Consider the following 23,629-nt stretch of genomic DNA (forward strand, 5'->3'; position numbering starts at 1 on the left):
TACAGAGCAATTTTTATTTTTACAAGTTTCTCTGCTTCTAATCTTGATCATTGTCACTACTCAGAGACCCATTGCAGCTGCGTGGAGAGATTTAAAGATAATAATAAGCTCTAGCATTTACCTGGAGTTTTACATACACAGTGCTATTATTCTCCCACATTTTAGAGATGTAGAAATTGAGGCAAATGGAGGTTGAGTTTCTTGCTCATGATCACACACTTTTAGTAAATAGCTGAGACAGAATTTGAACCCAGGTTTTCCTGACTCCAGATTCAACACTGTGCCACTGAGTTTGAAGGAGAACTGAAAAGGTTTCCATAGACAAGAACCATTCTAGAGGCAGCAAGCTTTTGACTGAGACACATCTTATCTCACACAAAGGAAAGCATAAATCCTAATCTGAGAAAGCTAATTGCATGAGGAAGGAAGTAGGGGAAGAGAAGGTTCAGACAAAGCAAAGGAGTAGTTCCACAGAGAAACATACTGTCATGTAATATTTGCTAGGAAAAGGACATGTCAGTTTCTCCATTTCAGGTATGATGATGGTCATAGCAAAAGGAAGGAGGTTGATGATGTGGTGGGAAGCCATATTCTTGTATTATACACAGTGGTATGCTGTTAAATGTTTAATAAGTAATTCTATGGGGAGGAGGTGCTATGTTCATAACATACTTTTAATTTTAATCTTAATTATTAACATGTTCTTCATAACTTTCTTTAGTCTAGACAATCAATAGAACAATAAATCAAGTTCTGATTTGCCAATATTCCAGGTGAAAATGCTCAACAGCGAAAATTTAACAATTAACTTGCAAATGCTCATGATAAAAATTTAACAACCAGCTCTTGAAATCTGGTAAGAGCCATCCTCAGCAGACTGTTAGATACAAGACTCTAATCACTCCTCCTTTAGATGTAGGAATACCTTGGTTCTGTTCTTCACATAATAGGACAATTTATCAATGTGAGAGAGGACAAGGGTCTTATAGGGAGGGGCAAGATCTCCTTCAACCACATTTAATTGTGGCTGACAGCACAGCCAGTAAAAGCCACTGAATGGCCCTCAAGGTTCTGGCGTAACATGAGATCATTTATCAATTGATTAAAGCTTCTAAGTTTGTAGGCATCCAGAAAAGGCACAGAGTAGGGAGACATTGCCAGACAGGAGTGGGCAAGTCTAAAGCAGAGAAAGTCTATCTCGCAGGGGGCTTCTGGAGCTTAAAGAGGCCTCCCTCAAAAAACAGAGAGGCAAGAATAATTTGTCTGATACTTCAATGGAACTATCATCCCCTTGATTGGGCTCCTCCTTATAAGGTATAGGTCAAAATCCACCCACACCCTTGTTCTCTGGTAACTTGTACCTGTTCTTCTGGTCCTCCTCTAGAACTCAGCTTCTTAAAGTGTAGTTTGCAACCTAATATGGTGTCTCATAATTAAATGTGGGAGAAGCAAAATTATGGTTTATTATCAGTAAATGTTTCATTTGTATATCTACCTACTTTATATACCAATATGCTGGGGATCTTGTAAAAATTTCTCAGGCAAAAAGGATCATAAGTGGAAAAAGTTTAAGAAACGCTTACAAGATCAGGAAAGGGCCCTGGACTAGATGTTTTGACATTGCATGGCTATTAAGGGAAGATGGGGGTTATCTTTCCCTCTGGCTACATGACTCACCACAATCTCTCTGAAAACATCAATCAATAAACACTACCGTTATACCTTTATACCAGGTGTTTTTAACCTTTTTTGTATTAGAGACTTCTTTGGTAGTTTGATAAAGAACCCTTATGAACGCCTACTCATATTTTCCCCCTCCCAACCCTGTTCCTGATCTTCTAGGCTCTAAAATTATATCTCTGCTATTGTCTCATCCTAGAACTTCCCTCAGAGCCTAGAGCCTCCTCACCCTCTAACACACTTCCTTCCATTCTTCTGCCTGGTCACTATGGAATAATCTCACCTCCTTCACAGGGCTGTTCTAAGGATAGATAGAAAGATACATACATATACATACATATACACATATATATAAACATATCTGCCATTGTGCATATATATTTACATATGTGCATATATAAATGGGTATGTATATTTATGTATATATGTATATTTTTATATGCATATATTTAAGCATCTATAGCAATATAAAAGAAAAAAATCCACAGAAATTTCAAGGATCCATTAAACTCTTCCCCAACATGGATGAATTCTCTCATTGGCGACTTCCTCCTGGAGCATCCATTTTGTAGAAGGGCTGGCCAGTACTTAATACAGGGTACCTTAGTCTCCCCTCCCATCCTCCTTTTCATTTCCCTTTTGTGTGAGGTCTTCCTCCATTAAAACATAAACTCCTTAAAGGGAGGGACTTAAAATACTTTTTTTTTCTTCTTATTTTTGTGTCCTTCTACAATCAGCAAAATACCTGGCACATAGTAAGCTCTTCTTTTTTTTTTTTTTTTTTTTTGAGGCTGGGGTTAAGTGACTTGCCCAGGGTCACACAGCTAGGGAGTGTTAAGTCTCTGAGACCAGATTTGAACTTGGGTCCTTCTGAATTCAAGGCTGGTGCTCTATCCACTGCGCCACCTAGCTGCCCCAGTAAGCTCTTAATTAATGTGTATATCTTATTTTTTTTCTTAAATGAAAAACAGTTATCTGAGTGAAGTGAGCAGAAACAGGAGAACATTGTACACAGTAATAAGAAGATGATGTGATGATCAACTGTGATAAACTTGGCTTTTCTTAACAATGAGGTGATTCTGTTTTTGGTAATGCTTAGATTTCCTTTGAGTGTACAAAAGATGAATGAAAATGGAATGAATGAAGATTAGTAGTTTTACTAAAAGATAATTACTATTTATTTAGGAAAAAACTCATTTAAATCCCCTAAAATCCCTTTGTATCATTTAGTTATTAATCAAGAATATTGCTATTTCCCCTTTTTCCCCACTGTGGTTATACTAGAGTATTTGTTCATTGAAACAATGCCACCATTGTTTTATTATCACCCTTTGCTGTCTCCATGGTGATAACTAATATTTAATCACATAGTTCCCTTTGCTTTTTGTACCTAAATGAGGCTTTTCATTCTTATTGGTTTTGCATGTTAAAAGCTTCCTTAAAACTTGGTTCTCCTCTTCATGAATTCTTGAAATTTCTGTGGATTTTTTTCTTTTATATTGCTATAGATGCTTAAATATATATACATATAAAAATATACATACATAAATATACATACCCATATATACCTACACATACCTATACATAGATGTATATACATGCACATGTGTAGGTATATATGCACAATGACAGGTATATATCTATATATTTATTTATGTATGCATGTATCTTTCTTTCTATCCTTAGAACGACCCTGTGAAGGAGGTGTGATTATTTTGCTTTTTATAAACGACAAAACTGAGGTTGAGAATTAGTGTCTATAATAGCACAATTTGAAATTAGGTCTTGTTGACTCTAAGCCCTATATTCTATGTTCACTATCCCACCTCACTTGGAAAAAATCATTTTTCTCCCCTTTTGCTATACATATCATATTTCAGCTTCTGTCATTTCCCAGAATCAGAATTTTCAGAGGAAGAAGCCTTTATTGGCCTTATAATCCAACAAAGAGCCATCCTGAAAAGTGGATACCAGCTTTACCTGAAGACCTTCAGGGAGACTTACCCGAGAAATCCATTTTACTTTTACAATGTTATGAAGTTTTCCCTTATATTCAACTTAATTTTCTTCCTTGCAATTTCCATCTACTCTGTAGATAAAATTTTGTTAATGCATCTGGAAGAATAATCAATAGATAACCCTTATAGTCCATTGATATCCATGCAATATCAAAAGGTCTGGAGCAAACCTCCTTGCACAATTCTACTCCATGTTCTTATCATGGCATGCAAATGATCCCAAACTTTTGGACACCATCTCAGAATCTCGGATTAGGAAGGAACCCCAATGTCTATGTTGTTCAGTCAATTTTCAGTTGAGTCTGATTCTCAGTAACTACATTTGGGGTTTTCTTGCCAAAGATACTGGAGTAGTTTGCCATTTGTACTCAGAAAGATGAGTCTTTTTGTCTCCAGGCCTGATATTTTGTTCACTGCACCAGCTAGCTGCCTCAATGACCCAGGGTCCAATTCATGATATAAAAAAGAAACTTTATTGCAGCATCCCCAGTAGGTAGTCACTCCGCCTTAGCCGGAAGACTTCCAGTGACAGAAAGCCCAGCATCTAGCCTATTGTCAATGGCTACTAAGCTAGAAAGTTTCCAAATATGAGCACAGGGATGTGTCTCCTATCTGATGACCAACATAGACACAAGGTTTATTGCCAAGTTGGCCACATAGTGAAACTTAACCTCCAAAGGGACTTGGATCTATTCAGTTGGGATCTATATTGATGGAAGGAGGCTCCCCACTGACAAGATTCTAGATCCTCCAAGTATTATCACTATCAAGATCACTCAGTGTGGTCTGGCTGCTTTGTGCTCCTCCATTCTGGTTTAGCTGCATCTCTGGTCCATGTTCTCATCTCTAGTATCTCCCTCCCTCCCCCCCCCCTGCAATGGAGTGTAAACCTCTTGGGGATAAAGATGTCTTTTTGTTTTATGTTTGTGCCCAACCCAATGTCTAGCACCTATGATGATGATTACTACTATTACTGACTTCTATCCTTATTGTGTCCTTCCATTTATAGAGCCCTTTACAATACATCAAGGGACACAATGGTTAGAATGCTGAGCCTGGAGTTAGGAAAACTCATCTTCCTGAGTTAAAATCTGGCCTCAGACACTTCTAGCTGTGTGACTCTGGGCAAGTCACCTAACCCTGCTTGCCTCAATTTCCTCTCTGTAGAATGAGCTGGAGAAGGAAATGGCAAAGCACTCCAGTATCTCTGCCAAGAAAATTCCAAATAGGTTCACAGAGTGGGACTGAAAAATGACTCAACAATCACATGGTCTCTTTTGATCTTTGTAACATGTATATGGTGAATTTGGAGGATTGGTTTTTGGAGGCAGGGAGAAATAGATTTAAAATAAGGGAGCCTCAGCCACAACACTTACTAGCTGGGAGGCAAAATCACTTGACCCTGCAGAGCCTTGGTTTCTTCATCCATAAAATGAGAATAATAATACTTGCATTATTTACTCAACAGGGTTGCTGAAGGAAAGAACAAAGTCATTATGCATCAAGGGGTTTTCACCTCTTTTGCGTCATAGATCCCTTGGCAGTCTGAGAAGGAAAGAAGGGAAGAAATAATCCTCTATTAAACACTGACTATGTGCCAGAAATTATACTAAAGGTTTTATAAATAGTATCTCAATTAATCTTCCCAACAAATATAAGAGGTCATATTTTTATAGTTGAGAAAACAGGTAGTATGTGACTGAGGCCATATTTGAACTCAGATCTTCCTCCTCACTAAAAGAACTATTTGGGAAATCTCTCAGAATCATCTTTTAAATGCATCAAATAAAATACATAGAATTACAAAGGAAAAAAATTATATTGAAAAAGCTAATTCATGGACTTCCTGAAATTTATTCATTTTGGGGATCTGCAGATCCCAAGTTAAGGCCCCCTGAATTATAAAAGTAAATTAAAATTATTAGTATTATCATTATTAATCTTTCTAACCTCCCTATTATCATTCCATCTTCCCTTTTCTCTACTTGTTTCCAAAGAACCCAACAGAATGATCAGTTGACACTGGGTATTCAATTAATGATGTTGCCTAACCAGCTATATATAGTATCAAATGAGCTATATACACAAGGTTGCTAGGATAAGAGAACTATTTTAAGGTAGCTCAGAACACCACAGTCAGTATGGTATAAGGAAAATCACATTGAATTCTAATCCTGATGCTGACCCTTAATAGCTCTATGGCCTGCAAGTGGTGTAATACAACCCCAAAGAATGAAGCTATAATGTTGGGCTTTCAGATAGGAAAAGGTCAAAAGTCCTCAAGAGGTACAGGCTTAGAATCTTTGGGGCTGTCAAGCCCAACTCTCTCACTTGAGAAATGAGAAAAGTAAGGTGCAGAAAAGTTAGTCATCTCAGTTTGTAAGTACCTGAGTCCAATTTGAATCTGGATATTCTTGACTCCAAATCCCAGTGTCCTATCCATTAAACCACATTGCCTTTCTACTAGGTGGGATAGAGTGGGGACAATGGTTGGGGGGAGAGCTGAAGAGAAGCTGCTTTTGGCTCAAAATAAGGAAACATTTTCTTTTTCTATTATCATAATAATAGGTTTTTACTTTTCAAAATACATGCAAAGATAGTTTTCAACATTCAATCTTGCAAAACCTTGTGTTCCAAGTTTTTCTCCCTAGACACAAATAACCAATATAGTTTAAACATGTGCCATTCTTCTAAAGATTTCCATATTTATCATGCTGTGTAAGAAGAATCAATCAAAAAGGAAAAAATGAGAAAGAAAAAAAAAACAACCAACAACAACAAAACAACATGAAAATACTATGCTGCGATCCACATTCAGTTTTCATAGTCCTCTCTCTGGAGCAAATGGCTCTCCATCACAAGTCTATTAGAAGTGCCTAGAATCACCTCATTGTTGAAAAGAGCTGAGTTCATATAATCTTATTGTTTCTGTGTACAATATTCACTTGCTTCTTCTCACTTCACTTAGCATGAATTCATGTAAGTCTTAAGGAAACATTTCTTAACAAACAGAAATATCCTAAAGTGAAATGGGTCATGGGAATTAAAATCTTATCTTTGTAAAATGTCTTTGTTCCCCTTTAATGCCAGTATCTTCCCTCTATGATTATCTACAATTTATCCTGTCTATATCCAGTCATAGCTCTTTGTAGGTTTATCCTTGTTAGACTGAGCTCCTTGAGACCAGCGTCAGTATTTTTGCCCTTTGTTGTATCTCTAGAGCCTGGCAGACAGTCAGCATTTAATAAGAGGTTTTTGCCTGGCTGAAGAATTCAAGTGGAGGCTGAATGACCACTTGTCAGAGATATTGTGGAGGGCATTCCAGATTAGGTGTGTGTCAGATTGAAAGTCATCCAAAATCCATTCCAACTTGGAGACTTTCAGATCTATGAACTAACCAAATCCAGGGTACAGATTTCTCCTTCTATCATATGACTTGAGAGCAAACAAGGGACATGTGAATTTGAAGCCTAATTCCAATATCTTCCCATCACCTGCTGTATGGCCTCTGAGGAAGAAAAAGTTCACATTCCTCTTCCTCTTTACCAGGGAGTCTGGATGGAGGTGTTCTGGAGGGTTTCATCTCTCCCAGGAGGCCTTTAAAGAAGGAGATGCATATGTTGAAATGAATAGTAAATAACCCGCATCTCCACCCAGAATGATCCAAGACATCCCCTTTTGTGGTCAGCATGTGCAAACTCTGGGATGATTCCAAGTCAAATTAATCTTGGCTCTTGCTTCCCCTCTTTTTTCCCATCCCCCAAATGAATCTGGCTGGATATCCAGCATGGCCTGTTAGCATTTAAGTCAGTATGTTGGGAGGCAGACAGCCATCCATGGGGAAATTGAAAACGCCCCTACCATAAATCTAACTGCTTTGGAAGAAGTCACAGAACTTGCCAAATTGGAGTTCAATCTCTCTTTTGGGGGCTCAGAATTCCTTCCCATTTGTTCCATGTTTTTGTTTTTTATTGATTTGAATCCTCTCTTTGCTGGGATAGTTTCCCAAGGAAGTCATTTTACCTTAGTGTTTTTGCATGTTGGGACTCTGGGAGATAAAGGGAAGGAACAGGCATCCTGCCATTTTAGCAAGATCAGGATTGGGTCATGGAAGGTTCATCACTGGACTAGGAGTAGGAGAAAATGGCCTTGGAGGCCCGTCGTTGACCTTGGGTGAATTATTTCTCCCCTTTGGTCCTCAGTTTCTTCATGTGTAAAATAATAATACTTCTATATCTCATAGGATTTCCAATAAGAGAATGGATGGTAAATGCTCAACAAGTATAAAAGGACATTGACATGTGAATTATCAGAGTTCATAGTCAACTGTATAGCATTATATCATCTTGTATGATATTGTGTTACTATGTGGTATGGTATTATATGATGTGATATGGTTTGCTATGATATGAGTATTGTATTATACTGTATTATTAGCATTTATTAAGTGCCCTTTATATACAGAGCATTGTGCTAAGTTTAATGCTCTATCCACGCAGCAGAAATTGGTTTATGTTCACTTGGCATTCATTAAACTTTAAAACAAGAGAAAAGATGTTTAGCAAAGGTCCAACAGAAGATGATTTTTTTCTTACTTTGTGGCCTACTCTAATTGATGATGAATCCAGAGATCTAGGTCAAAAGACTGATTTTGACTCCAGCTATGTGATTATAGATAAACCAGTTAAATTGCCTAAAAATCAGAGTCATCATCTATAAAACTGAAATAATGACATTTAGCCTCACCAGAGTTTTATAAAACTTAAAAGTGTCTTTGTAATGGGGGCCTGGTCAAAGGACCTTCATTCTCAGAGTAAGCTTAATACTCTGTCTGCCACCAGCCCATCTGGAAGAGGCTAGGGAACTTCACGATTACATCTAATAGAAGATTCCCTACTCCCTGACCTGGGATATAGCTACTGACATTCTCTAACTGGTTGTGGTCTGCTAACTACATGGGGGGAGAGGTGTATTGTTGATTGGCTGTTGAGCTGGAAATGGGGTACATTCAGGAAAAAGGCCTTGAGTCTACCCCCTCTTCCTTGGATAGATGCCATGTGGCTTGTGAATACATGGCTTTGATATGATTTCTTGTCTTTGTTGCTCATATTTTTCCCTGATTTCAATTAAAATATTGGAAATAGTTATAATTTAATTCAATTCAATAAATATTTATTAGGCCCTGTCTATGTGCCAGGAGCTCTGCTAAACATTTGGGTTACAAATAAGAAAAAGTTCTTTCTTTCAAGGAGCTTACAAGCTAATATGGGAAGATAATGCACAAAAGGAAGCTGGAAGGAAGAGGGTAACCAACATCTTATTTCATGGGATTTCAGGGGGCAGCTAGATATTGCAGTGGATAGAGAACCATCCCTGAAGTCAGGAGGACCTGAGTTCAAATCTGGTCTCAGACACTTAGCACTTCCTAGCTGTGTGACCCTGGGCAAGTCACTTAACCCCAATTGCCTCAGCAAAAACAAAACAAAACAAAACAAAAGAATTACATGGGATATCATGGGACCATACAGAGCTACAGACAGAAAATGTCAAGTGAACTGCAAAGTCCAGCCTTGTGACATGAGTTTCAAAAATCAGAACCACCCAAAATTCAGAAGGTGGAGGAATCCATTGTGGGATGTTCCAGGACTGCAGTGATGAGCAAGAAAGTGACCAAGCGTAGAGAAAAAGCAGCCAAGAGGAAGCCACAGCAAACCATCCCCTGAATTCAGAAGTCAACTTGATGGGGCATAATTCTTAGAACCTGCTTTAACTTCGAGCTTACAAAAGGGCAAAAATGCCTGTAGCAGCTCTTTTGTGGTGGCAAAGACTTAGAAATTGAGTAGATACCCATCAATTAGGGAATGGGTGAATAAGTTGTGGTATGTGAATGTAATTGCTCTATATTATTGCTCTGGAAGACATGATAAGCAGGATGATTTAAGAAAGGCCTGGAGATATTTACATGAACTAATGTTGAGTGAACTGAACAGAACCAGAAAGACATTGTACACAGTAACAGCAAGATTGAGTGACAGATGTGGCTCTTCTCAGCAATACACAGATACAAGACAATTCCAATAGATTTGTGATGGAAAATGTTATTCACCGAAAGAGAACTTTAGAGACTGAATGCAGATTGAAGAGTAGGTACTATTTTTACTTTTGTTGTTTTTTTCTTTCTCATGGTTTTTTCCTTTTGTTCTGACTTTTTTTTCACAACATGACTAATTTGGAAATATATTTAAAATGATTGTACATATATAACCTATACCAAATTGCTAGCTGTCTTGATTAGGGGAGAGAGAAGGAAAAAAAATTTGAACTCAACATCTTACAAAAATGAATGTTGAAAACTATCTTTATATGTAATTGAAAAAAAAAACTATTAAGAGAAAGAAAAAACCCAACACTTTGAGCTTACCCTTCCCGAGATAATAAAAAGGTAGAAGGGAGAGAATGATAGAAATGATGGGGGTTGGGGGGGAACATTCTTTGTTGCTTCTGTTTTTGTTGTAACTTTGCAGTGAAAATTTCTATGTAAAAGTGAATTAATCAGTTAAATGAAAATAAGATAATAATTGCTGGTGGTGAATATATTGCTGAGAGGACACACAGGAAAGGAACTTGAGTCTATGGCATTAGACAAGAATCACCTCAACCCTTAGTACCTGAGGTGAGAAGCATAACCCTTACATAGTGGGTCCAGAGTTTTGCTACACAGATTATAGGACAAAGAACTCAAGAAGAAATCTCACTGATTTGGAAATGTTGGCAATTCAGAGGGCAAAAAGGTGAGGACTGGAGCTTAATTTTGCTGTAGCATTTCTGTAGAATAATATAGCAGCTGGAATTTTATTTCTCTAGATCCCCCAAATGGCCGCTTGGCTTTGGAAAAGTCCTTTCTTCTCTACATGCCTCAGTTTTCTCATTTCCAAGCTGATGACCTTAAGATCCTTTACAGCTCTGAATCAATGACAGTGCCTCTTTGGTGGACCATAGATGACTGTGCCTCTGTGCATGACTGTGTCTTCATATGGCTCTGGGAGAGTCTGTGAGCATGCATACGTGTGTCTTAGCTCATAATTATGTCTTGTTCCTGTCTCTAAGCTGCCTTCTAGCTTTTGTATCTTTTGGTCTGGAAGAAGTGTCCCATCTTGGACTTCCTAGACTGGCAAGAAATTTTATTTCCTGGGGCTGTCTGAACCCATATAGAACTTATCTAAATAGAATATTTTTGGGAAGGGGGCAGGGATTTCTGCTGGTCTTAGGAGTAAATGCAAAAAAAAAGTGAATATTTTTCAAGTAATATAATAATAATAACTAATAATATAAACTATTTTAGGATTTATTATGGGCTTTTCATATGTTACTTCATTTGATCTTCACAACAACCCCGTGATGGAGGGATTATTATTATCCCCATTTTACAGAGGAGGAAACTAAGATAGAAGGAGGCCCAATCACACAGCTAATGTACATGCAGGATAGGATTTGAACTCAGATTTTTTAAACTCCACTATAGCATGTTTTCTCTCCATTACACTTCTTACCCATTTATATGGGTCTACATTTTCCTATTTCTTAAATACTCTGTCAAGTGACAAAAGAATGGTTTGGTTTATATACTCAAGTGAGGACTCAAATGCTTTTCTGAAGTGCTTGTGGATTTCTGTTGCTCCCCATTCTTCTTCTCATCATTTTAATCTTCTTTAATTACTGACCTAATTGCACATACTCACAAATTGGTGCTCTATAAATGTTTACTCAGATTTCATAGAGGAGGCCAAATTGACTTCCCATATATAAAAATCTTGACAAAGTCTTACTTATTAATATAGCTATGTACAAATATGTGTATTCATGGATCTATTCCACAGCAGGCAATATTGACTCACTTACATTCCTCAAAATGAGGAAGGATGGCATTTACAGTTACAAAATTCTAAGGAATAAAACTCTATCTTTATATGTATTATGAAGAAAAGTCAAACAAACCATAAGCTAGATGTTACAGCAAATGAATTAGATAGTCAGGTGCTATAATAAGGTAGAAGGGAGTGGCAGGTTTTTAACCTTAGCAGAGCTTAATCAGTACAATATTTGTACAGTTAATCTACCTCCAAGTTGGAGTTAGAAAGGTGAACACTAATGTTTAGGCTTCTTCCTCCAGAAAGTTTCTCTTTCAAGGGTGCTTAGACTGAAAGAATAAACTTCTTCCACCTGAACTTTGGGGCTACTGCTACTGCTGGTGTTATTCACTCATTTTCAGTTGCATCCGACTTATTGTGATCCCCTTTGGAGTTTTATTGGCAGATATACTAGAGTGATTTGCCATTTTCTTCTCATTTTACAGATCAGGAAACTGAGGCAAACAGGGTTAATGACTTGTTCAGGGTTACACAGCTGGTAAATGTCTGTGGCCAGATTTGAACTTAGGAAGATTAGTTTAGGCCTGGCACTCAGTCAACTTCTCTAGGCTAAGGAGTTACTGATAGGACATCAACTTTCTTCAAAAGTTGGAATTGAGAGCTGGAAAGAGGCCTAGAGGTCTTGTCTTCCTTTTAACAAATGAGGAAACTGTGGCTCAGAAAAATTGAGGGACTTGTCTAAGATCATACAAACAATAAATACTATGCAGCATAATGTGAATCCAGGTCATCTGCCTCTAGACTCTCCCAGAGTTACCCACATGCTGATTACCCATTAGTATTCTGGCCTCTGTTTCTTGCTGAAATTGCTTTGTGGGTGATGGTGATTGAGTTCAGTGAAGAAGGATCTAATCACATGGCCTGTGGACTGAGTTGAGCAGGTACACCCCCACTGCTCCGATTCCCCCAGGTGTTGCCTCATACTGGCTCCATGCTCATACACACTCCTTGCACACTCTCAAGAGTTCAGCCAAACTGGCCTTGCTTTCCATCTGCCCAAGTATGTTCTCTCCAGCCTTGCTTGTAAGCCTGTCCTAAATGTACTCCCTTCTCACCTCTGCCCACAAGGACCCTTGATGGCCTCCAAAGCTCAGCACAAATACCACTTTCCATGTAAGGCCTCAGCCCTCAGCTGCTGGCTAGTGATTTTCTCCCCAAACTTCCCTGAATATATTTTATTCTTAATGACAAATGTAAATGTCACCCCCCAGAGGCAACGTAAGCTCCTGAATGAAAAAATGGTTTCATTTTGTCTTTGTCTCCACAGAATTTAGCATGGTGGATACAGCACATGTTGGCCAGTAGTGTCTAGCTCTTCATGATCCCATGAAGATTGTCCTTGAGATTTTCTTGGCAAAGATACTAGAGTGGGTGGCCATTTCTTTTCCAATGCATACCTATTTTATGGATGGGCAAACTGAGGCAGACAGAGGTTAGGTGACTAGCCCAGGGTTACACAGCTCTTAAGTGTTTGAGGCTGGATTTGAACTTGGATCTTCTTGAGTCTATTCACTACACCACCTAACTGCCCCTAGATGAAAGCACATAGTAGATGTGTAATACATATTTGTTGGTTGTTTACTTATCTGTGAAAATGTCAGATTCTCCCTGTTAAATTATAAGTTCCCATAGAACTTCTCATAGAACCCATATATTGTTTATTTTTGTATCTCCTAAGCCTGGCACAGAGTATACAGTCGAGGCCACTACAAAATTTTTGGAGGAGTGAATTGAGGACAGACTCATAGCAGTATTCCAATGCTGAACAAATGGACTAAATAAAAAGTAGCTAAATAGAAAGAGTGCTGATTTGGCAAGCAGATGAGTTGGGTTCCAACCCTGGTCCTATCACTCATTCTCTATGTGATGGTCACTTAACCTGGCTAAGTTTGGTTTCCCCATCTGTAAAATGGGGAGAGTGGTCCTACTTGTCCTAGATGCTTCACAGAGTAGAGCACTTTGTAACTAGAAACCACACTATAAATGTGTGCGATTGTTGTTATGGAGGTCTGAAGAAGGAGAAATGCTCTTAATGGGTTTGATTATGGAAAGCTGGGACAGGGTAGGTAGAAGAAGGACCATCCATCCTGAAATTCTGGGGTTTTTAATCCAATTCTAGCACTTTCCAGGGTCGATAGGGTGATTCTGGCTAATAAGAAAATATGTAGTGCATGACTTCACATGTACAATTGAGAGCACATTGCCTGCCTCCTTGATGGGGTGAGGGAAGGGCAGGAAAAAGAGAATTTAGAACTCAACATTTTTAAAAGGTGTTAAAAGATAAAAAGGTTAACAGTAATTCTGTGAAGCGAGCAAGAGTATGACACATGAACTTCACAGAGATAACAGGGATTGATTAAACTCAGCAAGGTAGTAATCACTCAGGAATGGATGGAGGAAGTAGTCCTGGCTGCTATATTGACATACTGGAGTGCATCCACCGGGCAGGCTGACCTGGAAGAGGAGGGAAGTGGAGGTCAGACCACAAGAGGACTAAACTGGGGATATTTGTCTGGAACAGAGAAGATCTGGCAGGGAGACGGGGTTGGAAAAGGTCACTGTCTTCAAATAATTGAGGAATTGTCATAAGAAAGAAGGTTAGCTTTGTACCTCTGACCCGGAGGAGACAATCAGGAGCAGGTCAGCTGGACGTGAAGGAAAACTTGGCAATATCCGGAGTTATCCAAAAGTGGAACGGATGAGTTGGGAGATGGTAGGTCTCCTTTTATGGAAGGGCTTCATGCAAAGGCTGGACAAGCATTTATTGGGTGCAAGAGCAGCGGTTCCTGCTCAGGTGTGGGAGCAGACAGCTTCTTCCAATTCTGAGAGTCTGTAGTTCTGTTTTGTTTAATCACACTACAGTATAGCTCAAGCTCAGTGCTGACCTCATCCTGTCTTCCCACAAGACTGTCTGAATTGAGGTTTCTCAAGAAAGAGCAGAAGCAAATTTCACTCCATTCCTCTGGGGATGTGAATGAAAATGGGCAAGAAGATCAAGTTCAACTCAGAGAGGATATGCTGGGGAAGGGCCAAGCAGGAACCATAAAGAATTGCCAATACAGTGGTATATGCATTTATTCTGTACCAAGTCCAAACATTTTACTGTGCCCACCACCCCTGATAAGAAGCAAATGCTTTGCATTTACTTTCTCATTTTGGAAATCCTGTATTTGACCTAACTAGTCTAAACCTCATTTTTCCTACCTTGAAAAAGTGGAGGGGAAAGAGACTGGATCAAGATCTTGCAGGTCCTCTCCAGTTCAAAATTTTGAAACTATCTTGCTCAGAGAAAGAACTGGATCAAGGAGTAATTAATTATTATAATAAATGTTTGATCACCAGAAGAAAGACAGTTTCAGCAAGAGAAGGGTATAAATGAGAAGGTCATCCCCAGCTAGCCACAAGTAAGAGGCAGGAAGAACCAGAGCTACAGTGGAAATAGGGTTAGACTTGGCACTAGAAGGCCTGGGATCAATTTCTGGCTCTAGCAATGTTATGTAGGATATCTGCCACTGTGAATACCCTTTCTAGGTGATGTTGGATTGAGCTCAATTGCAAGACAATTGCACACATGGTTCTTAGATCAAATCTGGATGACAGCACTTCATATACCTCAAAGAATTCAAAAGCAAGGCTGTCATCACCGCTCAGGTTCCTTCTGGTGTACTCTATATCTTGGCTCAGAGTCACCTCAGGAGCTGATCACCTATATTCATTCACAGATATCTAAATAAACTAACTACCCTTTCTTAAATACCTACTACATTCCAGGAATTGTGCTAGTTATTAGGCTAACAAAAACAATAAATGAAACGGTGTGTTCTTAAAGTGATTATGGTCTAGCATATATACACATATACAGAATGAAGAGAAATGAATACAATGGAACTAAATACTAAAGAGAGAAGGAGGGAGGGGTGGTTAGAAGTAAGTCAGGGAAGGCTTCATGTGTAAGGTAGTGTTTGAGCAGTGCCTTGGAAGAGGTGAGATGTGAATGCATTAGGGGTATGGGGAAATGGCCAATACAAAAGCACTGAAATGGAAGATGGGAAATAGAGGATGAGGACTATAGAAAAAACTAGCTGGGCCAGATAGTAAAGGAAGTGAAATAATGTATAACAAGGCTGGAGAGATCAGGTGTAGAAACACTGATGTGTGACAGTAGGTTCTGTGTGCTTTCCCTAGGGGGTCAGAAACAACATAACTGGAAACGGAACAGAAGCCAGACCACCCTAGCTAAGATGCTGCAAACTTGAGAGGGCTGAACCTGGTCATTCACTCCTATGCTTTTCTACATGTAGCACTATGGACCACACAAAAGATAGGCTGGTCTGACAATTAGACTGAATGTGGTGTGAATCTCATTATGTAGCAATTCCTCCCCAGCATAGGTGAGGATAGAATCCCCCACATTTATAAACAACATTCTTCCATCCTCAAACCAATTACTAAGAGACATTTAGTTTCTGGGTAACTCAGAGTAGCAGCTCAGGCTCTTTGTCCTTCAGAATTCACACTGGTAAAATGGGGATAAGGATTCCCTAAATCATCCATCTTTCAGGATTCTTAGTTTTAAAAAGTACATTTTAATAATAATAGTGAGCATTTGTCTAGTGCTTTAAGGTTTGCAAAACACAGAACAAATGTTATCTCATTTTATCCTCACAACAACCTGGAAGGATTACTAGTTCTATTTTTGCTTGCTGAAGTAAACTGAGGCAGGCAGTTATTCAAAGTGACTTGCCCAAGATCATCCAGCTAGTAAGAGTCTGTGGCAGGTCCTATGCTCTAACCATGTACTAACTAGTTACTCTACATCAAATGAAGGCTTCCCTTGCTCATTCATCTCAGAGCAAAGGTGTTGACAAGAAGATGGAAATCAGTTGTATGGAAAGAAGTGGAATCTTCCGGAGTCACAGAGAACTGAAGAAAGACTGAGATCAAGTGAACTTCAAAGAGACCTTGTCAATCTCTTTTTAGAACAAGAAAGGATGAGGCCCTCAGGGAAGAGAAAATACAAAATAAAAGAGGAGAGCCCCTGGTGATAGAGAAAAAACTCTGGAGGGCCTAACCCATGTGTTGGAAATAGTATCTGTTTAAAAGTTTAGGAAGAATGTTTGAAAGAAATCTATTAACCTCATCAGTGAAGATTCCAGGACAATTTGCTGTAACTGGAGAGGGCAACTGGGTCATCAGCCGGTGGTAGGGGGGAGGATCAGTTCTTTTCCTTTCTTCCTCTCATGAACAGTTCCTGCCTGCTTGCTTTTCACAGCTGCTATTTTCTCTTATTTTTTAAAATTCAATTTCTAATTTCACTAAGGCTCTAGGTACTTTTTTTGGCTAGACACTAACCATTTGTTCTGTTGCTGCTTTCTACACCTTGTTTTCTCCTTGTATTTCCTCTGGTCCCTGGTGTTTTCAGTGGAATAGGAAACTCAAATGTTCAAAACACACACATATGTGTATGTGTATATATATATATATATATATATATATATATATATATATACATATATATATATATATATATGTGTATATTCACACATTGAGGTTGTGCTTCCCTTTTTTTGTTTTTGTTCGGTCGTTTTTGATTGCATCTGACTCTGTAGTCCCCTTTGGGATTTTCTTGGCAAAGATACTGGAATGCTTTGTCATTTCCTTCTCCAGTTCATTTGACAGATGAGGAGCTGAAGCAAGTAGGGTGAAGTGACTGGCCTAGAGTCACACAGCTAGGAAGTGTCTGAGACCAGATTTGAACTCAGAAAGAGTCTTCTTGATTCCAGTTAAGGCACTCTATCTACTGCACCCTCCACTTGCCCATACTTCTCAATACTTAGCATTTATTCAGGGTATCATTATCCCTTCTCTGCTTAATGAATACCAGAGCAAATATATAAAGCAAAGCAGGCTTTATCTGGCAGGACCTCATTGAATACTCTGTCTGAATTATTGGGACCCTTAGTCCCATTTGAAGCTATACAGTCAAAGAAATTCCCACTTTTTCAGTAAACCTGGGGGAGAGGGGAATCAGTTGGCAAACCTTATCATATCTACCTTCCCACTATCATCTCGTCATTCTCACCACTCATTTAGCCACCAGAACTACTACTCACTTTTCCTCAGACACAATATGCTGTCTGTCTGCATTTTTACTGCTGGTCCCAATAAAATCTCTCCTTTTTTTCCTTCTCCTTGATTTCCTTCAAAACTCAGTATAAGCACCATTTTCTTTAGGACCTTTTTTGGACTTCCTTGAGCTACCTCTTACTAAAATTTCTTCTTTACAATTATCTAGTATTTGATTTATATCAAATCTTGTGTGTGTGTGTGTGTGTGTGTGTGTGTGTGTGTGTGTGTGTGTGTGTGTGTCTGTATGTATTGGGGACTAGGACTGGCTAATGAGGGCCTAGCCCTTCAATCCTGTGCACTATGTTCTGTTTGTACATCTATGTAGAGGCTTAAGAGTGAGATGGAAGCATTTTCTTTCCCTGCTCCAAAGCAGAGAGAGATATTTTCTGTTTTCTATTAGCTTATTATATTGAGATGAAAAGCTTTTTAATTGTTTACTGAGCTCTGAGTGTATATTCAAAAAGCTTAAACAGATGAAATCTCTCTCTATTCCATTCTGTAAGTCCACAGGGTCTTATCTCACTTTTTCTTGGTGGTAAACAAGCCAAAAACAGTCATTACCTTCTGAATCAGGAAAGACATGGATGTGGCTTCCTGCCTGTCTCTACCTGGTGACTATGTGGCCATGAAGGCATATTGTTGCTGTTTCAGCTATCTGTCAAGGTTGATTCTCTCCTGCTCTTAAGTGAATGAGTATCTAGAGACAAACAGACAAGGTGACAATGTGTAAGTTTCAAAAGGTCAGAAGATCCATCAGAGGTCCAGCTGAGACTGGTGGCAAAGACTATCAGTATCTGTGGCAGCCAGGCCAGGGGAGTGACTTCATTAAATGATGAGCTACTGTACTGGTCAAGCCCATTCTCCCCAGGAACAGAAGTGGCAAAGGAGAATGTGATCTTGATATTTTAGGTCATTGTTATTAGTTTTTTGCTATATCTTTTTAGTAAATATTTCTTAATCAGAGTTAATTCATGCTAATTATTTAAATAATATTTGGGAGATTAATAGTGATTGATGTGGAAGGAGGAAAGGAGGGACTCATCAGATCGAGGCTTGTCAGTCTTCTTTGTTGGATCTTTACCCAGGTAATACCTGCTAATGGTGATCATCCCATAAGAGTCCTGATCTTCTTTTCTTCTTCCTTTTTTTTCTCTTGGTAATCTTAGCAGCTCCCATGAATTGAATTATGCTGATGATTCTCAAATTTACTTACCCCAGACTTAATCTCTATCATGACTTCCAGTAATGCTTCTCCAACTACCTATTAGCCATTTTGAACTGGATTAGTGCTAGACAGCTTAACAATTTTTGCTCTAACATGCACACATATAAGTATAAACAAACTAAAAACAAAGTAATGGGATGGGGGTGGGGGCAAGGAGGAATAAGAAAATTAGTAGTTGAAGGAATTAGGAAAAATCTCCTGAAGAAAGTAAATGTTTGAGCTGAGCTTTGTAGGGTGCTCAGGATTCCAAGATGACAAAAAAGGAGAAGGGTTTTGCATTCCAGGCATAAAAATACTGTAGTTGTAGCAGAAACTATGTTTTTCACTATTCTGTTTATTAATATCAAGGAGGCATATGCTTACCAAAAGTGATTGCAACCATCATGGCAAATGTCCAATACAGAGTCCAAAAGAAATAATAATTCTCTATAGATGATGAGGTTCTCCAGAGTTCCTATTTGCAAGTGGCATTTTTTTTGATTACATGAGATTGAAAAGATAAGTGGGAGTCAATCTATGGAAGGACTGAAATGTCAGATGAAGAAGTGTGTATTTTATGCTAGACATAGTCTCATAAGGCATCTAGAGCAATTGATATCTCTGAAATGGCCAGGATTATGCATTGGGTAGTATTAACTGTTGTGGTGGTGAAGGAGTTAATGACAGGAAAAGTGGCAGAAATGGGGAGAAGAAAAAAAATCAATTGATGAGAATGAGGTGGTGGAATGAGAAAGAGTAGGAAGAACTGATTCTCAAGGCCAATGTCAACTACAGTTTTAGAGACTGGAGCATGTTTATGGTTGGAGCATGGATTCAGAACTGGCTAGTTTTAGTAGTTTATATATATTTTATCTTAAGAAGGAGAGATGCTGAAGAGGAAGAGATCTTAAAATCAAGATATTACTAAAACCCAATGGACATCAGTGAAGGAGGAGAGTTCACCCACAAAAATTGATATCTCTTGTTGGAATACTAGAGAGATGTTCTAGTTGATCAATGATGGGCAGAAACAGCTACACCCAGAGAAGGAACACTGGGAAAGGAGTGTAAAATGTTTGCACTATTGTCTTTCTTCCCTGATTACTTATACCTTCGGAATCCAATGCTTACCGTGCAACAAGAAATTTGGTTTTACACACATATATTGTATCTAGGTTATACTGTAACACATTTAATATGTATGGAATTGCCTGTCATCTAAGGGAGGGAGTATAGGGAGAGAGGGGAAAATTTGGGAAAATGAATACAAGGGATAATGTTGTAAAAAAAATTACCCATGCATATGTACTGTCAAAAAAATTATAATTATAAAATTAATAAATTATATATTTAAAAAAGGAATACTAGAGAGATGCCTCAATGAGAATTATATTTCTAAAGAAGAGTCTGGCCTAACTATGCACAAAGGTAAACATAAAAATGTAAAGTATGTTTACTTTGTGGTTTATCAGTATATTTATCTTGGGTAGATACAACAGATGAATTCAGATGGAAGAAACAGATAATAGAAAAATCACTGAATTTCATTTGTGAAAAAAAAAAAAAAAAAAAAAAAAAAGGATTACAAAAATGTTACAGATGAAGAAACTGTAGCTAAGGTAGGTTAAGTGACTGACCAGGGTTACCCAGGTTGTAATTATCTGAAGTGGGATTTGAACAGATATCTGCTGACTCCAGAGTCAGTGCTATTGCCTCTGGACCCTATTGCTTCTGTAAAGACCCTAAGCTTCTTCTTGGAACATTTGAATACCAACATTCTTCTGATGACGCTCTAAGATTGAAGCATGGAATACCATAATCTTTGAAGAATCAAAATGTTGGGTAAACCAAAGGACTACAGACAGTGAGATACATGGTGGGGGCAAGAGGCTGCAACTTATTATCAGTAACTATGTACAAAATGATACATAGAAAATATCCTCAATGTGATGCATAACAGAAGAGGAAAGGAGCCACATATCTAGCAGGAGTAGGGGATAATAGGTGGACAACCCAAGGACAACACATCAAGAGACTGAGAGGATGTCTTCTTTTCCATCCCTTTGCCACCCTGTGAAGGATTTATAGGACATAGACAAGAGTGGCACAGAATGAGTTGTAGATACATTTCAATCCCCAAAGGACTAAACTACAAGTTTAATGATGTTATTCTCATGGCCCAGCAGCTTTAGTGACTTCCTAATGCTTATAGGATAAAATGCAGATTCTCTCACACAGAACTACAGCTTCCAGACTAGAACTTGTCTATCTAATTGGTGAGAACTAACCATCTCTAGCTGGTCCCAGCCACTAACCATGTTTTACTGCTAAGTATTCATTATGCTACTTGGTGTGTACTCTACTTCTCCTTCCCTTTCCATGTCTTGTTCTAGGAACCACATCAGCAATACAATTGCTACTATAAATGGGAATAATGTCAATTAACTGTTCCACTGTACTGCTCATCATCCTTATGACTTCCCAGACTTCCCTTTCTTGGCCACCATTCTCCAATATGTGTCATTACCCCAAATGTGAATAAAATTCTTTGAGGGAAAGGACTGTTTTACTTTTTTGTTATCTCTAGGACTTAGAATTATTTCTGTCACATATTAAGTACTTAATAATGCTTTTTGATTACTTTGAGCACTTAAATGTCTTTTACAATCTAATTCTAACCTAACTTTATTGGCTGATTTCACATTAACAGTCCTCCCCTATCTGTGCCTCTACTTATTTTCTGGCCAAACTGACTTACGTGATGGATGTTTCCATTGTAAGATGGCACTGGCCAATGAGGGTCCAGTTCTGGGAGCATGTACCAGTGACCCCCCCTAAATGTCTGGCAAGCCTGCTTTTGGAAATGTATGATGATGAAGAATAGAGGAGCTCTTCACCTCAAAGCTTGTGCGTATATTCTGTGATTGTTTCCTGCTCCCTTCATTGTGTGGAAAGAAAAGCCTTTTAGTTGGTTGTTGAGCCAGAATTGAGTATGTGCACCAAAAGGCACTAATTGTTCAAATTGCCTCTTTAATCCTTGAGTAAAGAGAAAGAAATATTGGAAATCTCTAGTTGGGGTAATAACCCTTCCCGATCTGATTACCAGGTTGCTTCAAACATAGACACTGTATGTTTGAAGCAACCTGGTAATCAGGTTGTTGCTTCAAACATACAGTGTCTATGTCACTTCTATCCTTGTTGTGACTATTCTTTCCTAATAATTTCTTTAGGGTCAGAGTTGCTATTGGAGTCCAGTGACATTAGTCCATAATAGAGATGACTGTAGTCATCACAGCTGAGCAAGTGAAGTGCCACTTCACCTCACCCAGTTTAGCAATAGATCTACCTGGTAGCTCTCATGCCATGTCCTGCAAGCCAAGGAGAAGCTCTGTCCATAGACTTTGCCAAATCTGAAACATGATTGGGTGGGGAAATACTTGGTAGCCAAATATTGGCTGAGTAAGTTTGAGCCCATTATCACTGAGGATTAAGGTGGCAAAAAGGATAGTATGTTCCTGATTTGAGAGGGCCTGATTATACTTCTGTTCTTAGTAAATATCTTTTTCCAAAGATAATTAATGGTATTGAGGAGATATCAAGTAGTGAAACTCATAGTAAGGTGGAAAAGATAACTAACTGAAATTGGGGGAAATACACAAGAATGGGGGTTCAAATCTGTAACATTAGAAAATCATTCCCATTACCTGGATTTACTCTTAGAATTCTGAAGGATGCAACTCCATCTATGCTGAGTACTAGTCATCCCTTTGTTGATCTTTTTTTCTCCCAAACTGCTTCAAAGACAACTTCTTTATTGTCTTTGGCTTTCCTTGATCATCCTGGACTTTAGCTTCCTGGAAATATTCTTACCAAATCATGTCCTGCTTCCTTCTGTACATTTCTTAAAACAAACAAACAAAAACTCCAATGGTTGATGAGTTCCTTGTGGATTTATTTATACCAACTTATTTGGACAGCTTCCTCCTTTTCTCCTTATTGAAATTATCCTTGAGAATTTAGCATTCCATGACCTAGAAAAAATAACAACAAAATTCATATGGGAGAACAAAAGGTCGAGAATTTCAAGGGAAGTAATGAAAAAAAAATCAAATAAAGGTGGCCTAGCTGTACCTGATCTAGAACTGTATTATAAAGCAGTAGCCACCAAAACCATTTGGTATTGGCTAAGAAGTAGACTAGTTGATCAGTGGCATAGGTTAGGTTCACAGGGCAAGATAGTGAATAAAAATAGCAATCTAGTGTTTGACAAACCCAAAGATCCCAACTTTTGAGATAAGAATTCATTATTTGACAAAAACTGCTGGGAAAACTGGAAATTAGTATGGCAGAAACTAGGCATGGACCCACATTTAACACCACATACTAAGATAAGATCAAAATGGGTCCATGGTTTAGGCAAAAAGAACGAAATCATAAATAAATTAGAGGAACAGAGGATAGTTTACCTCTCAGACTTGTGGAGGAGGAAGGAATTTGTGTCCAAAGGAGAACTAGAGACCATTATTGATCACAAAATAGAAAATTTTGATTATATCAAATTAAAAAGCTTTTGTACAAACAAAACTAATGCAAACAAGATTAGAAGGGAAGTAACAAATTGGGAAAACATTTTTACAGTTAAAGGTTCTGATAAAGGTCTCATCTCCAAA

At 38.4% G+C, this 23,629-nt stretch overlaps 1 long non-coding RNA gene across 3 annotated transcripts in view; it reads right to left on the reverse strand.

Annotated features, from left to right (window-relative positions):
• The window catches only part of LOC141563275 (uncharacterized), a 72,757-nt gene that overhangs the window by 17,067 nt on the left and 32,061 nt on the right, over positions 1–23,629 (reverse strand). The window contains exons 2-3 of one of the 3 annotated variants that reach the window (XR_012488383.1): positions 22,664–22,990; positions 7,193–7,295 (exon numbers count right to left, since the gene is read on the reverse strand). This is a non-coding gene — a long non-coding RNA (uncharacterized LOC141563275). Of the gene's footprint in view, positions 1–5,444; positions 7,296–22,663; positions 22,991–23,629 lie in introns of those variants that run through there. The other 2 variants (XR_012488381.1, XR_012488382.1) reach the window with 2 other exon arrangements.

This window comes from Sminthopsis crassicaudata, chromosome 3, assembly GCF_048593235.1.
Source record: "Sminthopsis crassicaudata isolate SCR6 chromosome 3, ASM4859323v1, whole genome shotgun sequence".
Lineage (NCBI taxonomy): Eukaryota > Metazoa > Chordata > Mammalia > Dasyuromorphia > Dasyuridae > Sminthopsis > Sminthopsis crassicaudata.